This window comes from Leptodactylus fuscus, chromosome 10 (genome assembly GCF_031893055.1).
Source record: "Leptodactylus fuscus isolate aLepFus1 chromosome 10, aLepFus1.hap2, whole genome shotgun sequence".
Classification (NCBI taxonomy): Eukaryota; Metazoa; Chordata; class Amphibia; order Anura; family Leptodactylidae; genus Leptodactylus; species Leptodactylus fuscus.
Genome location: NC_134274.1, coordinates 88135332 through 88151656, shown reverse-complemented (window position 1 = coordinate 88151656; position 16325 = coordinate 88135332).

The window sequence follows — 16325 nt, the reverse complement described above, 5'->3', positions numbered from 1 at the left end:
CAAAACACAGCAGAAGAATGAAAGTCAGGAGGCATTCCTCGGCACTTACTCAGAGCGCCCGCCCCGGCCCAGCATAGTCTCCTTACTCATGAATATGTACTCAGCTCTTGCATAATAATAATTGTCAGAGTCTCTGCTCGCAACGCAGAAAATGAAATATTATGGACAAAAAAGGCAGTGCCTGAGCCAGAGGGAAAAATGTGACTGAGCCGCTCCGAGTCTGAGACTGAGCCTGACACCGCCAAAACTAAGCCACATTCACACATGCAGGGGTTCATGCAGTTTTATTTTTTTCATTTCAACTAATGCAACTTCTCAAACATATTCTAGCCATCAGCCACAGGGGGCAGTACTATATAGAACCCGCACAATAATGGAAGCATGGCCAAGAATTGTATAGTCTGGACCACCCCCTATAACAGCAGTCTGATGGTACAGTCTGGACCGCCCCCTATAACAGCAGTCTGATGGTGTAGTCAGGACCTCCCCCTATAACATTAGTCTGATGGTGTAGTCTGGACCTCCCCCTATAACAGCAGTCTGATGGAGTAGTCTGGACCTCCCCCTATAACAGCAGTCTGATGGTGTAGTTTGGACCTCCCCCTATAACAGTAGTCTGATGGTGTAGTCTGGACATCCCCCTATAACAGCAGTCTGATGGTGTAGTCTGGACCTCCCCCTATAACAGCAGTCTGATGGTGTAGTCTGGAATTCCCCCTAAAACAGCAGTCTGATGGTGTAGTCTGGACCTCCCCCTATAACAGCAGTCTGATGGTGTAGTCTGGACCTCTCCCTATAACAGCTGTCTGTTGGTGTAGTCTGGACCTCCCCCTATAACAGCAGTCTGATGGTGTAGTCTGGACCTCCCCCTATAACAGTAGTCTGATGGAGTAGTCAGGACCTCCCCCTATAACAGCAGTCTATTGGTGTAGTCTGGACCTCCCCCTATAACAGCAGTCTGATGGTGTAGTCTGGACCTCCCCCTATAACAGCAGTCTGATGGTGTAGTCTGGACCTCTCCCTATAACAGCTGTCTGTTGGTGTAGTCTGGACCTCCCCCTATAACAGTAGTCTGATGGTGTAGTCTGGACCTCCCCCTATAACAGTAGTCTGATGGAGTAGTCAGGACCTCCCCCTATAACAGCAGTCTATTGGTGTAGTCTGGACCTCCCCCTATAACAGTAGTCTGATGGTGTAGTCTGGACCTCCCCCTATAACAGCAGTCTGATGGTGTAGTCTGGACCTCCCCCTATAACAGCAGTCTGATGGTGTAGTCTGGACCTCCCCCTATAACAGCAGTCTGATGGTGTAGTCTGGACCTCCTCCTATAACAGCAGTCTGATGGTGTAGTCTGGACCTCCCCCTATAACAGTAGTCTGATGGTGTAGTCTGGACCTCCCCCTATAACAGCAGTCTGATGGTGTAGTCCGGACCGCCCCCTATAACAGTAGTCAGATGGTGTAGTCAGGACCTCCCCCTATAACAGCAGTCTGATGGTGTAGTCTGGACCGCCCCCTATAACAGTAGTCTGATGGTGTAGTCTGGACCTCCCCCTATAACAGCAGTCTGATGGTGTAGTCCGGACCGCCCCCTATAACAGTAGTCAGATGGTGTAGTCAGGACCTCCCCCTATAACAGCAGTCTGATGGTGTAGTCTGGACCGCCCCCTATAACAGCAGTCTGATGGTGTAGTCCGGACCGCCCCCTATAACAGGAGTCTGATGCTGTAGTCTGGACCTCCCCCTATAACAGCAGTCTGATGGTGTAGTCTGGACATCCCCCTATAACAGTAGTCTGATGGTGTAGTCTGGACCTCCCCCTATAACAGCAGTCTGATGGTGTAGTCTGGACATCCCCCTATAACAGCAGTCTGATGGTGTAGTCTGGACCTCCCCCTATAACAGTAGTCTGATGGTGTAGTCAGGACCTCCCCCTATAACAGCAGTCTATTGGTGTAGTCTGGACCTCCCCCTATAACAGCAGTCTGATGGTGTAGTCTGGACCTCCCCCTATAACAGTAGTCCGATGGTGTAGTCTGGACATCCCCCTATAACAGTAGTCTGATGGTGTAGTCTGGACCGCCCCCTATAACAGCTGTCTGATGGTGTAGTCTGGACCTCCCCCTAAAACAGCTGTCTGATGGTGTAGTCTGGACATCCCCCTATAACAGTAGTCTGATGGTGTAGTCTGGACCGCCCCCTATAACAGCAGTCTGATGGTGTAGTCTGGACTTCCCCCTATAACAGCAGTCTGATGGTGTAGTCAGGACCTCCCCCTATAACAGTAGTCTGATGGTGTAGTCTGGACTGCCCCCCTATAACAGTAGTCTGATGGTGTAGTCTGGACCTCCCACTATAACAGCAGTCTGATGGTGTAGTCTGGACCTCCCCCTATAACAGTAGTCTGATGGTGTAGTCTGGACCTCCCCCTAAAACAGCTGTCTGATGGTGTAGTCTGGACATCCCCCTATAACAGCAGTCTGATGGTGTAGTCTGGACCTCCCCCTATAACAGCAGTCTGATGGTGTAGTCTGGACCTCCCCCTATAACAGCAGTCTGATGGTGTAGACTGGACTCCCCCTATAACAGTAGTCTGATGGTGTAGACTGGACTCCCCCTATAACAGCAGTCTGATGGTGTAGTCTGGACCTCCCCCTATAACAGCAGTCTGATGGTGTAGTCAGGACCTCCCCCTATAACAGTAGTCTGATGGTGTAGTCTGGACCTCCCCCTATAACAGTAGTCTGATGGTGTAGTCTGGACCTCCCCATATAACAGCAGTCAGATGGTGTAGTCCGGACCTCCCCCTATAACAGTAGTCTGATGGTGTAGTCTGGACCTCCCCCTATAACAGCAGTCTGATGGTGTAGTCAGGACCGCCCCCTATAACAGCAGTCTGATGGTGTAGTCTGGACCTCCCCCTATAACAGCAGTCTGATGGTATAGTCTGGACCTCCCCCTATAACAGCAGTCTGATGGTGTAGTCTGGACCTCCCCCTATAACAGCAGTCTGATGGTGTAGTCCGGACCTCCCCCTATAACAGCAATCTGATGGTGTAGTCTGGACCTCCCCCTATAACAGCAGTCTGATGGTGTAGTCAGGACCTCCCCCTATAACAGCAGTCTATTGGTGTAGTCTGGACCTCCCCCTATAACAGCAGTCTGATGGTGTAGACTGGACTCCCCCTATAACAGTAGTCTGATGGTGTAGACTGGACTCCCCCTATAACAGCAGTCTGATGGTGTAGTCTGGTCCTCCCCCTATAACAGCAGTCTGATGGTGTAGTCAGGACCTCCCCCTATAACAGCAGTCTATTGGTGTAGTCTGGACCTCCCCCTATAACAGCAGTCTGATGGTGTAGTCTGGACCTCTCCCTATAACAGCTGTCTGTTGGTTTAGTCCGGAACTCCCCCTATAACAGCAGTCTGATGGTGTAGTCAGGACCTCCCCCTATAACAGCAGTCTGGTGGTGTAGTCTGGACCTCCCCCTATAACAGTAGTCTGATGGTGTAGTCTGGACCTCCCCCTATAACAGTAGTCTGATGGTGTAGACTGGACCTCCCCCTATAACAGTAGTCTGTTGGTGTAGTCTGGACCTCCCCCTATAACAGCAGTCTGATGGTGTAGTCTGGACCTCCCCCTATAACAGCAGTCTGATGGTGTAGTCCGGACCGCCCCCTATAACAGTAGTCAGATGGTGTAGTCAGGACCTCCCCCTATAACAGCAGTCTGATGGTGTAGTCTGGACCTCCCCCTATAACAGCAGTCTGATGGTGTAGTCTGGACCTCTCCCTATAACAGCTGTCTGTTGGTTTAGTCCGGAACTCCCCCTATAACAGCAGTCTGGTGGTGTAGTCTGGACCTCCCCCTATAACAGTAGTCTGATGGTGTAGTCTGGACCTCCCCCTATAACAGTAGTCTGTTGGTGTAGTCTGGACCGCCCCCTATAACAGCAGTCTGATGGTGTAGTCTGGACCTCCCCCTATAACAGCAGTCTGATGGTGTAGTCTGGACCGCCCCCTATAACAGCAGTCTGGTGGTGTAGTCTGGACATCCCCCTATAACAGCAGTCTGATGGTGTAGTCTGGACCTCCCCCTATAACAGCAGTCTGATGGAGTAGTCTGGACCTCCCCCTATAACAGCAGTCTGATGGTGTAGTTTGGACCTCCCCCTATAACAGTAGTCTGATGGTGTAGTCTGGACCTCCCCCTATAACAGCAGTCTGATGGTGTAGTCTGGACCTCCCCCTATAACAGCAGTCTGATGGTGTAGTCTGGACCGCCCCCTATAACAGCAGTCTGATGGTATAGTCCGGATCTCCCCCTATATCAGAAGTCTGATGGTGTAGTCTGGACCTCCCCCTATAACAGCAGTCTGATGGTGTAGTCTGGACCTCCCCCTATAACAGCAGTCTGATGGTGTAGTCTGGACCTCCCCCTATAACAGCAGTCTGATGGTGTAGTCTGGACCTCCCCCTATAACAGTAGTCTGATGGTGTAGTCTGGACCTCCCCCTATAACAGTAGTCTGATGCTGTAGTCTGGACCTCCCCCTATAACAGTAGTCTGATGGTGTAGTCTGGACCTCCCCCTATAACAGTAGTCTGATGGTGTAGTCTGGACCTCTCCCTATAACAGTAGTCTAATGGTATAGTCCGGATCTCCCCCTATAACAGTAGTCTGTTGGTGTAGTCAGGACCTCCCCCTATATCAGCAGTCTGATGGTGTAGTCTGGACCTTCCCCTATAACAGCAGTCTGATGGTATAGTCCGGATCTCCCCCTATATCAGCAGTCTGATGGTGTAGTCTGGTCCTCCCCCTATAACAGTAATCTGATGGTGTAGTCTGGACCTCTCCCTATAACAGTAGTCTGATGGTGTAGTCTGGACCTCTCCCTATAACAGCAGTCTGATGGTGTAGTCTGGACCTCCCCCTATAACAGCAGTCTGATGGTGTAGTCCGGACCTCCCCCTATAACAGTAGTCTGATGGTGTAGTCTGGACCTCCCCCTATAACAGCAGCCTGACTATATAGTCTGGACCGCCCCCTATAACAGCAGTCTAATGGTATAGTCTGGACCTTCCCCTATAACAGTATTCTGATGGTGTAGTCTGGACCTCCCCCTATAACAGCAGTCTGATGGTGTAGTCTGGACCTCCCCCTATAACAGTAGTCTGATGGTGTAGTCTGGACCTCCCCCAATAACAGCAGTCTGATGGTATGGTCCGGACCTCCCCCTATAACACCAGTCTGATGGTGTAGTCTGGACCTCCCCCTATAACAGCAGTCTGATGGTGTAGTCTGGACCTCCCCCTATAACAGTAGTCTGATGCTGTAGTCTGGACCTCCCCCTATAACAGTAGTCTGATGGTGTAGTCTGGACCTCCCACTATAACAGCAGTCTGATGGTATAGTCTGGACCTCCCCCTATAACAGTAATCTGATGGTGTAGTCTAGACCTCTCCCTATAACAGCTGGCAGTTGGTTTAGTCCGGAACTCCCCCTATAACCACCCCCTATAACAGCAGTCTAATGGTATAGTCTGGACCTCCCCCTATAACAGCAGTCTGATGGTATAGTCAGGACCTCCCCCTATAACAGCAGTCTGATGGTGTAGTCTGGACCTCCCCCTATAACAGTAGTCTGATGGTATAGTCAGGACCTCCCCCTATAACAGCAGTCTGATGGTGTAGTCTGGACCTCCCCCTATAACAGTAGTCTGATGGTATAGTCAGGACCTCCCCCTATAACAATGTTTGGCTTTGTAGTCTGGACCTCCCCCTATAACAGCAGTCTGATGGTGTAGTCTGGACCTCCCCCTATAACAGTAGTCTGATGGTGTAGTCTGGACCTCCCCCTATAACAGTAGTCTAATGGTATAATCAGGACCTCCCCCTATAACAGCAGTCTGATGGTGTAGTCTGGACCTCCCCCTATAACAGTAGTCTAATGGTATAATCAGGACCTCCCCCTATAACAGTAGTCTGATGGTGTAGTCTGGACCTCCCCCTATAACAGTAGTCTGATGGTGTAGTCTGGACCTCCCCCAATAACAGCAGTCTGATGGTATGGTCCGGACCTCCCCCTATAACACCAGTCTGATGGTGTAGTCTGGACCTCCCCCTATAACAGCAGTCTGATGGTGTAGTCTGGACTTCCCCCTATAACAGTAGTCTGATGCTGTAGTCTGGACCTCCCCCTATAACAGTAGTCTGATGGTGTAGTCTGGACCTCCCACTATAACAGCAGTCTGATGGTATAGTCTGGACCTCCCCCTATAACAGTAATCTGATGGTGTAGTCTAGACCTCTCCCTATAACAGCTGGCAGTTGGTTTAGTCCGGAACTCCCCCTATAACCACCCCCTATAACAGCAGTCTAATGGTATAGTCTGGACCTCCCCCTATAACAGCAGTCTGATGGTATAGTCAGGACCTCCCCCTATAACAGCAGTCTGATGGTGTAGTCTGGACCTCCCCCTATAACAGTAGTCTGATGGTATAGTCAGGACCTCCCCCTATAACAGCAGTCTGATGGTGTAGTCTGGACCTCCCCCTATAACAGTAGTCTGATGGTATAGTCAGGACCTCCCCCTATAACAATGTTTGGCTTTGTAGTCTGGACCTCCCCCTATAACAGCAGTCTGATGGTGTAGTCTGGACCTCCCCCTATAACAGTAGTCTGATGGTGTAGTCTGGACCTCCCCCTATAACAGTAGTCTAATGGTATAATCAGGACCTCCCCCTATAACAGCAGTCTGATGGTGTAGTCTGGACCTCCCCCTATAACAGTAGTCTAATGGTATAATCAGGACCTCCCCCTATATCAGCGTTTGGCTTTGTAGTCTGAACCTCCCCCTAACACAAGCGTCTGGATGTTTAGTCTGAATGACATCTTGTGTTTTGTATTTTTTGATCCTTCAATAAATTAATGAGATTGAATGTTTTCTATATTCGGCGTGTGACCGCTCAGCTGACGCTCCGCCACATTATGTCTAATGTAAGAACTTATGGGATGTGACGATTCTCATGGCATGAAGAACACTGGCCCTATTGTCTGACACCACAAATCTGGCACCGCTGCCTGGAGGTGGAGGCCAAACACCAAGGACACTCATGTGCCTGAGGTCTGTAGGTCTCCACCCGACATTGTAAGCAGGTGAGCACACATACCTGCTTTGAATCGGGAGAACACACATATATATATATATATATATATATATATATATATATAGATCCTGAATGGATCATGTGACCAGGTCATGTGATATAGTGCGCGGAGGTGTAAGGTAATGTGACCAGGTCATGTGATATAGTGCGCGGAGGTGTAAGGTAATGTGACCAGGTCATGTGATATAGTGCGCGGAGGTGTAAGGTAATGTGACCAGGTCATGTGATATAGTGCGCGGAGGTGTAAGGTAATGTGGCCAGGTCATGTGATATAGTGCGCGGAGGTGTAAGGTAATGTGGCCAGGTCATGTGATATAGTGCGCGGAGGTGTAGGGTAATGTGACCAGTTCATGTGATATAGTGCGCGGAGGTGTAAGGTAATGTGACCAGGTCATGTGATATAGTGCGCGGAGGTGTAGGGTAATGTGACCAGGTCATGTGATATAGTGCGCGGAGGTGTAGGGTAATGTGACCAGGTCATGTGATATAGTGCGCGGAGGTGTAAGGTAATGTGACCAGGTCATGGGATATAGTGCGCGGAGGTGTAGGGTAATGTGACCAGGTCATGTGATATAGTGCGCGGAGGTGTAAGGTAATGTGACCAGGTCATGTGATATAGTGCGCGGAGGTGTAAGGTAATGTGACCAGGTCATGTGATATAGTGCGCGGAGGTGTAAGGTAATGTGACCAGGTCATGTGATATAGTGCGCGGAGGTGTAAGGTAATGTGACCAGGTCATGTGATATAGTGCGCGGAGGTGTAAGGTAATGTGACCAGGTCATGTGATATAGTGCGCGGAGGTGTAGGGTAATGTGACCAGGTCATGGGATATAGTGCGCGGAGGTGTAGGGTAATGTGACCAGGTCATGGGATATAGTGCGCGGAGGTGTAGGGTAATGTGACCAGGTCATGTGATATAGTGCGCGGAGGTGTAGGGTAATGTGACCAGGTCATGGGATATAGTGCGCGGAGGTGTAGGGTAATGTGACCAGGTCATGGGATATAGTGCGCGGAGGTGTAAGGTAATGTGACCAGGTCATGTGATATAGTGCGCGGAGGTGTAGGGTAATGTGGCCAGGTCATGTGATATAGTGCGCGGAGGTGTAGGGTAATGTGACCAGGTCATGTGATATAGTGTGCGGAGGTGTAAGGTAATGTGACCAGGTCATGTGATATAGTGCGCGGAGGTGTAGGGTAATGTGACCAGGTCATGTGATATAGTGCGCGGAGGTGTAAGGTAATGTGACCAGGTCATGTGATATAGTGCGCGGAGGTGTAGGGTAATGTGGCCAGGTCATGTGATATAGTGCGCGGAGGTGTAGGGTAATGTGACCAGGTCATGGGATATAGTGCGCGGAGGTGTAAGGTAATGTGACCAGGTCATGTGATATAGTGCGCGGAGGTGTAGGGTAATGTGGCCAGGTCATGTGATATAGTGCGCGGAGGTGTAGGGTAATGTGACCAGGTCATGTGATATAGTGCGCGGAGGTGTAAGGTAATGTGACCAGGTCATGTGATATAGTGCGCGGAGGTGTAAGGTAATGTGACCAGGTCATGTGATATAGTGCGCGGAGGTGTAAGGTAATGTGACCAGGTCATGTGATATAGTGCGCGGAGGTGTAGGGTAATGTGACCAGGTCATGTGATATAGTGCGCGGAGGTGTAAGGTAATGTGACCAGGTCATGTGATATAGTGCGCGGAGGTGTAAGGTAATGTGACCAGGTCATGTGATATAGTGCGCGGAGGTGTAAGGTAATGTGACCAGGTCATGTGATATAGTGCGCGGAGGTGTAAGGTAATGTGACCAGGTCATGTGATATAGTGCGCGGAGGTGTAGGGTAATGTGACCAGGTCATGGGATATAGTGCGCGGAGGTGTAGGGTAATGTGACCAGGTCATGGGATATAGTGCGCGGAGGTGTAGGGTAATGTGACCAGGTCATGTGATATAGTGCGCGGAGGTGTAGGGTAATGTGACCAGGTCATGGGATATAGTGCGCGGAGGTGTAGGGTAATGTGACCAGGTCATGGGATATAGTGCGCGGAGGTGTAAGGTAATGTGACCAGGTCATGTGATATAGTGCGCGGAGGTGTAGGGTAATGTGGCCAGGTCATGTGATATAGTGCGCGGAGGTGTAGGGTAATGTGACCAGGTCATGTGATATAGTGTGCGGAGGTGTAAGGTAATGTGACCAGGTCATGTGATATAGTGCGCGGAGGTGTAGGGTAATGTGACCAGGTCATGTGATATAGTGCGCGGAGGTGTAAGGTAATGTGACCAGGTCATGTGATATAGTGCGCGGAGGTGTAGGGTAATGTGGCCAGGTCATGTGATATAGTGCGCGGAGGTGTAGGGTAATGTGACCAGGTCATGGGATATAGTGCGCGGAGGTGTAGGGTAATGTGACCAGGTCATGTGATATAGTGCGCGGAGGTGTAAGGTAATGTGACCAGGTCATGTGATAAGCCTCCTAAACAGACGGGAATTTGTTAGTATTGCAGCTGCTGTAGTTGGGGATTAATCAGATTGCCCGGGGTAAAGCGTTCCAGAGCATCGGTGCAGCTCGAGAAAAGTCTTGGAGCCAGGAGTGGAATAGCAAGTTTAAGGTCATTGGCAGAATGGAGAGGACAGTGATGAGGGAGGCAAATGGATTGGAGAGCTCTCAGCAAAGTCCAAGGGACCACAATAATCATCACTGGGGACAGTTCTAAAATCTTAGCAAAATGAATACGTTTCATGAATATCTACCATGTGTATTTATCATAGAGGAAGAGTATAACGGCTGCTGTCAGGCCCTAAGAGAGAGGAAGCCAAATCCTGGAGGCCTCGAGTTCTAACCTTTTGCCAGTTTCTCCATTGTTGGGCCAGACATAGGACCGAGTACAGGAATGGGGGTCATCAGTTGTATTAGGATAACGTGACAATGCTTTTCCATTGTATCTTCACCACTACAGGCTTGGCAGGGACCACTGGAGCAAAGGTGGGGGATATCACAGGTAGGTAATGTTGTGTTTCCTCCTCCGTGGCCCACGGAGTCAATCAATGGTCCAAAGAGGCCACTGTCTGAGTCGGTGATTGGCCGTTTTGAGAGTCAGTCGCCCTCCGGTCATGGAATGATTGGATTTTTGACTTGTACAAGGGACGCCCCTTCATTTTCTCTTTCAGTCCTAGGCTGAGGCCGATCCATTTGTGGAATGGGCATTAAGTAAATTATCTAATCTCACGGACAAGCTGAAGAGATTGAGAAAAACGGCCTCTAAAAATAGACCCCGTGCCCAAGACATAAAACCACAGCTTCTACGCACCAGCCCCGTGCCCAATTACTCTGGATGTGCTGGAGGCTATAACCGAGCGAAGTGCAACCCTCGCTAAGAACATTCAGGCCTCGCCGCTAGACTTTTGGAGTAGACGTGCCAATTTTTCATCTCAAGGATATACTTTCCCCTCTCGAGTCTGATATCAGACCAATCCAAACCAAATGATGCTAGGCAACCTGATGTCCTCAATGTAATAATAGATTGGTAGGGCTTCCATCAGGGGTGGAGGAGAAGACCCTTGTGTCCTCCTCGAAACACTTCTAATTTGGCTCCTTCTTGGCCCTTCAGTGATGGACATCAGGTCCGGGTTCTGGAGGTGACGACTTACTGAAGATCCAAAGATGGTGGAGCCCACGGGTTCCATGTGTGTTATTTTCCACTTCAGCTTCTCCCCTCATATAACTGGTCACAGCCATATCTGAATGGTTTTCTCTCAGTCGAGGGTCTAAACCCCCCAATTTGTCAGCACCATCAGCAGATTCAGACCTGTCCGTCATATGGGGTGAGATGGTGTATCACTGTGTATTACTTCTTGGTGTCTTGTCCTTTAGGACGGTCCTTCTCTTCTCTGTTCCTCTGTCATCTCCGGCAGCAATAAAGGCAGAGACCTCTTGGAAAGTGAGAAGATGAAGCCATTAGGCCGTGATGGTCTTACCGGGGTTATAGAGGAATCATCCGAAAGTTCATCGTTTTCTGTCTATAAATGTCACTTTGGTTCTGTTCATAGGAGAACGCCTTTCATGATGACCTGTCCTCGGTGTCCTCCCTGATAACCAGACAGATCACTCAGCCATTATCCTGGTTCCTGTCCACATGCCCCCACCATTCTACCTGACCCCTCTACCATCTCCTCCTCTCCGATTAGTTCCTCTTCCCTGTATGACACTGCCACCTACTGGCCACATGAGTGATGTCTCCTCTGCTACAGACGGCACTATCATTACACCTTACTGCGGTATTTCCCAATCTTTCCAGCCTTGAGGCCACATTGAGGAAAACATTGACCTCATGACCCCTCTCACAAATATTTTTATTATTATTTTTCTATTGGCTCAGTTTTTTACCTTTTACCTCCACCGTGGCGGGGCGGGCCGTCACTTAGCCATACCTCCCAACTTTTGAAGAACCAAAAGAGGGACAAAATGTGCGGTGCAAATTTAGCCCCACCCACTTTTGTGTTGACTCCGCCCATTCTCATTAATTTTTCATGTGCCCACACACAGTATAATCCTCCTACAGTCACCCATAAATTATATGTCCCCCCTCCATCTCTGTCCCCAGTTTCATGTCCCTCCATCTCTGTCCCCAGATTCATGTCCCTCCATCTCTGCCCCCAGATTCATGTCCCCTCCATCTCTGTCCCAGATTCATGTCCCCTCCATCTCTTCCCCCAGATTCATGTCCCCTCCATCTCTGCCCCCAGATTCATGTCCCCTCCATCTCTGCCCCCAGATTCATGTCCCTCCATCTCTGCCCCCAGATTCATGTCCCCCCTCCATCTCTGCCCCCATATTCATGTCCCTCCATCTCTGCCCCCAGTTTCATGTCCCTCCATCTCTACCCCCAGATTCATGTCCCTCCATCTCTGCCCCCAGATTCATGTCCCCTCCATCTCTGCCCCCAGATTCATGTCCCCTCCATCTCTGCCCCCAGATTCATGTCCCCTCCATCTCTGCCCCAGATTCATGTCCCCTCCATCTCTGCCCCCAGATTCATGTCCCCTCTCCATCTCTGCCCCCAGATTCATGTCCTCTCCATCTCTGCCCCCAGATTCATGTCCCTCCATCTCTGCCCCCAGTTTCATGTCCCCTCCATCTCTACCCCCAGATTCATGTCCCCCCATCTCTGCCCCCAGATTCATGTCCCCTCCATCTCTGCCCCCAGATTCATGTCCCCTCCATCTCTGCCCCCAGATTCATGTCCCCTCCATCTCTGCCCCCAGATTCATGTCCCCTCCATCTCTGCCCCCAGATTCATGTCCCCCATCTCTGCCCCCAGATTCATGTCCCCACATCTCTGCCCCCAGATTAATGTCCCTCCATCTCTGCCCCCAGTTTCATGTCCCCTCCATCTCTACCCCCAGATTCATGTTCCCTCCATCTCTGCCCCCAGTTTCATGTCCCTCCATCTCTACCCCCAGATTCATGTCCCTCCATCTCTGCCCCCAGATTCATGTCCCCTCCATCTCTGCCCCAGATTCATGTCCCCTCCATCTCTGCCCCCAGTTTCATGTCCCTCCATCTCTGCCCCCAGATTCATGTCCCTCCATCTCTGCCCCCAGATTCATGTCCCCTCCATCTCTGCCCCCAGATTCATGTCCCCTCCATCTCTGTCCCCAGATTCATGTCCCCCTCCATCTCTGCCCCCAGATTCATGTCCCTCCATCTCTGCCCCCAGTTTCATGTCCCCTCCATCTCTACCCCCAGATTCATGCCCCCCCATCTCTGCCCCCAGATTCATGTCCCCTCCATCTCTGCCCCCAGATTCATGTCCCCTCCATCTCTGCCCCCAGATTCATGTCCCCCATCTCTGCCCCCAGATTCATGTCCCCACATCTCTGCCCCCAGATTCATGTCCCCTCCATCTCTGCCCCCAGATTCATGTCCCCTCCATCTCTGCCCCCAGATTCATGTCCCCCATCTCTGCCCCCAGATTCATGTCCCCTCCATCTCTGCCCCCAGATTCATGTCCCCTCCATCTCTGCCCCCAGATTCATGTCCCCCATCTCTGCCCCCAGATTCATGTCCCCTCCATCTCTGCCCCCAGATTCATGTCCCCCATCTCTGCCCCCAGATTCATGTCCCCTCCATCTCTGCCCCCAGATTCATGTCCCCTCCATCTCTGCCCCCAGATTCATGTCCCCTATCTCTGCCCCCAGATTCATGTCCCCACATCTCTGCCCCCAGATTCATGTCCCTCCATCTCTGCCCCCAGTTTCATGTCCCCTCCATCTCTACCCCCAGATTCATGTCCCCCATCTCTGCCCCCAGATTCATGTCCCCTCCATCTCTGCCCCCAGATTCATGTCCCCACATCTCTGCCCCCAGATTCTTGTCCCCCCCATCTCTGCCCCCAGATTCATGTCCCCTCCATCTCTGCCCCCAGAGTCATGTCCCCCATCTCTGCCCCCAGATTCATGTCCCCTCCATCTCTGCCCCCAGATTCATGTCCCCTCCATCTCTGCCCCCAGATTCATGTCCCCCATCTCTGCCCCCAGATTCATGTCCCCACATCTCTGCCCCCAGATTCATGTCCCTCCATCTCTGCCCCCAGTTTCTTGTCCCCTCCATCTCTACCCCCAGATTCATGTCCCCCCATCTCTGCCCCCAGATTCATGTCCCCTCCATCTCTGCCCCCAGATTCATGTCCCTTCCATCTCTGCCCCCAGATTCATGTCCCTCCATCTCTGCCCCCAGTTTCATGTCCCCTCCATCTCTACCCCCAGAATTATGTCCCCCATCTCTGCCCCCAGATTCATGTCCCCTCCATCTCTGCCCCCAGATTCATGTCCCCACATCTCTGCCCCCAGATTCATGTCCCCTCCATCTCTGCCCCCAGATTCATGTCCCCACATCTCTGCCCCCAGATTCATGTCCCCTCCATCTCTGCCCCCAGATTCATGTCCCCTCCATCTCTGCCCCCAGATTCATGTCCCCTCCATCTCTGCCCCCAGATTCATGTCCCCACATCTCTGCCCCCAGATTCATGTCCCTCCATCTCTGCCCCCAGTTTCTTGTCCCCTCCATCTCTTCCCCCAGATCCATGTCCCTTCCATCTCTGCCCCCAGATTCATGTCCCCACATCTCTGCCCCCAGATTCATGTCCCTCCATCTCTGCCCCCAGTTTCTTGTCCCCTCCATCTCTTCCCCCAGATTCATGTCCCTTCCATCTCTGCCCCCAGATTCATGTCCCCACATCTCTGCCCCCAGATTCATGTCCCCACATCTCTGCCCCCAGATTCATGTCCCTCCATCTCTGCCCCCAGTTTCTTGTCCCCTCCATCTCTGCCCCCAGATTCATGTCCCTTCCATCTCTGCCCCCAGATTCATGTCCCCCCATCTCTGCCCCCAGATTCATGTCCCCTCCATCTCTACCCCCAGATTCATGTCCCCCATCTCTGCCCCCAGATTCATGTCCCCTCCATCTCTGTCCCCAGATTCATGTCCCCTCCATCTCTACCCCCAGATTCATGTCCCCTCCATCTCTGCCCCCAGTGTCATGCCGTCCTCTCCTTCATCTGCCCCCAGTTTCATGTTCCACCTCAGTGTACACATTATACTTACCTTCTCCTCATTCCCTTGCCGCTCTCTCTCACACACAGTTGTAGATGCAATGTGACGTCATCACATCGCGTCTACAAGCCAGTAGCCGGCGGCAGCGGCGAAGCAATGAGCTGACCTGTGACACCTCCTTGCTTCAGCCGCGTATGTGTTCAACTCAGATCTGCGTCCAGAGTTGAAATCGGGACATACCTCCCTCCAACCGGAACTGCGGGACACGTCACCGGAATCGTGAATGTCCCACGGAAATCGGGACGGTTGGGAGGTATGACTTAGCTCCACCGCCGCAGGCCGTCACTTACATCCACCGCCGCAATCCGTCACCTCTTTCCACTGATCTAAAAAACTTTTCACTATATAATAATTCATAAGGATTAAATGTAATGTTAATTATGCAATGCCCACCCAGAGGCAAAACCTTCATCCCGTACCCCCGGCCATAATCTGCAATACCTACCGTGCGCCATTGATATAACTGGTGTCTTCTAGAGACAGGCCCAGGGTGGGCTCAACCCGAATATCCCAAATTGTTTGGTTTTTAAGGAAATTGAACAATTGGGGCCTTGACTCAGGTGAACAAAAATAGCCAAGGCGACCTACATTGTGGTAAGTTATACTTCAGACCCCGTAATAGGCGGAGGCCCAGAGAAGGCCCTTCCATTACCTCTTTTGGTCCTCCTCGTGGTGTCTGGTGCTCTCCTGGTGACATCATGCATCCGGACTCAACACTGAGGCCCATTCACATGAGCACGCCGAGGGTCATGACGTCAAGACTCCGGCGCATGACATCACCAAAGGGACCGAAAGAGAGCGCCAGACGCTCAAGGAGGTAAGAGAAGGTTGAATATGAATGGTTTTTGGATTTTTCTTTTAACGCCTACCCTGGGCCTCCACCTGTTATCTTGGGAGTCTCACCCATCTCGTCTTCTTTTATGGCAGCAGGACCAATGGAGCCCCAGTGTGAATATGACCTCTGCATCCTCTACAGCTCGGTCCATTGGGTTTTCGCTTTAGTTATCAACATGTTAATAGATATAATGACCTGACACTTCTATAACTCAGGAGAAGCCATGAGAACCAAGCCCAGGTGAGTAGATGTCATGAGCAGAGCGTCAGGTTCATCCATATCTATATTCTATTCCTTAGGACATATAAGAAGATGTATCACCCCTATGTTCTTGCATTTGAGGTCTTCAAAGCATTTGGATGTTCTCTTTTGATGTCCTCACTAAATTTAACAAAGCTTGGAAAAGACAACCAAGTCATCGGAGAACTCGTACACCGGCCGGAAAACGAGCCTGTGGACATGATGGACCATCGGTGGATATCACAGACCCCCATCCTGATACAATATGGATTGGAGACACGGAAACTGAGAACTGAACTTTTTTGGTCCCAAGACATTGGGTTGATCTATTTTTGAGATAACTTATGTCTTTGCATTCTTGTGTGTAGATTAGATCGTCTCCATTGCCGGAGAAGACGTCTCCAATGCCGGAGAAGATGTCTCCAATGCCGGTGTGATGATATTTCGTGTGACGTCTGAGACATGGTTGTAAG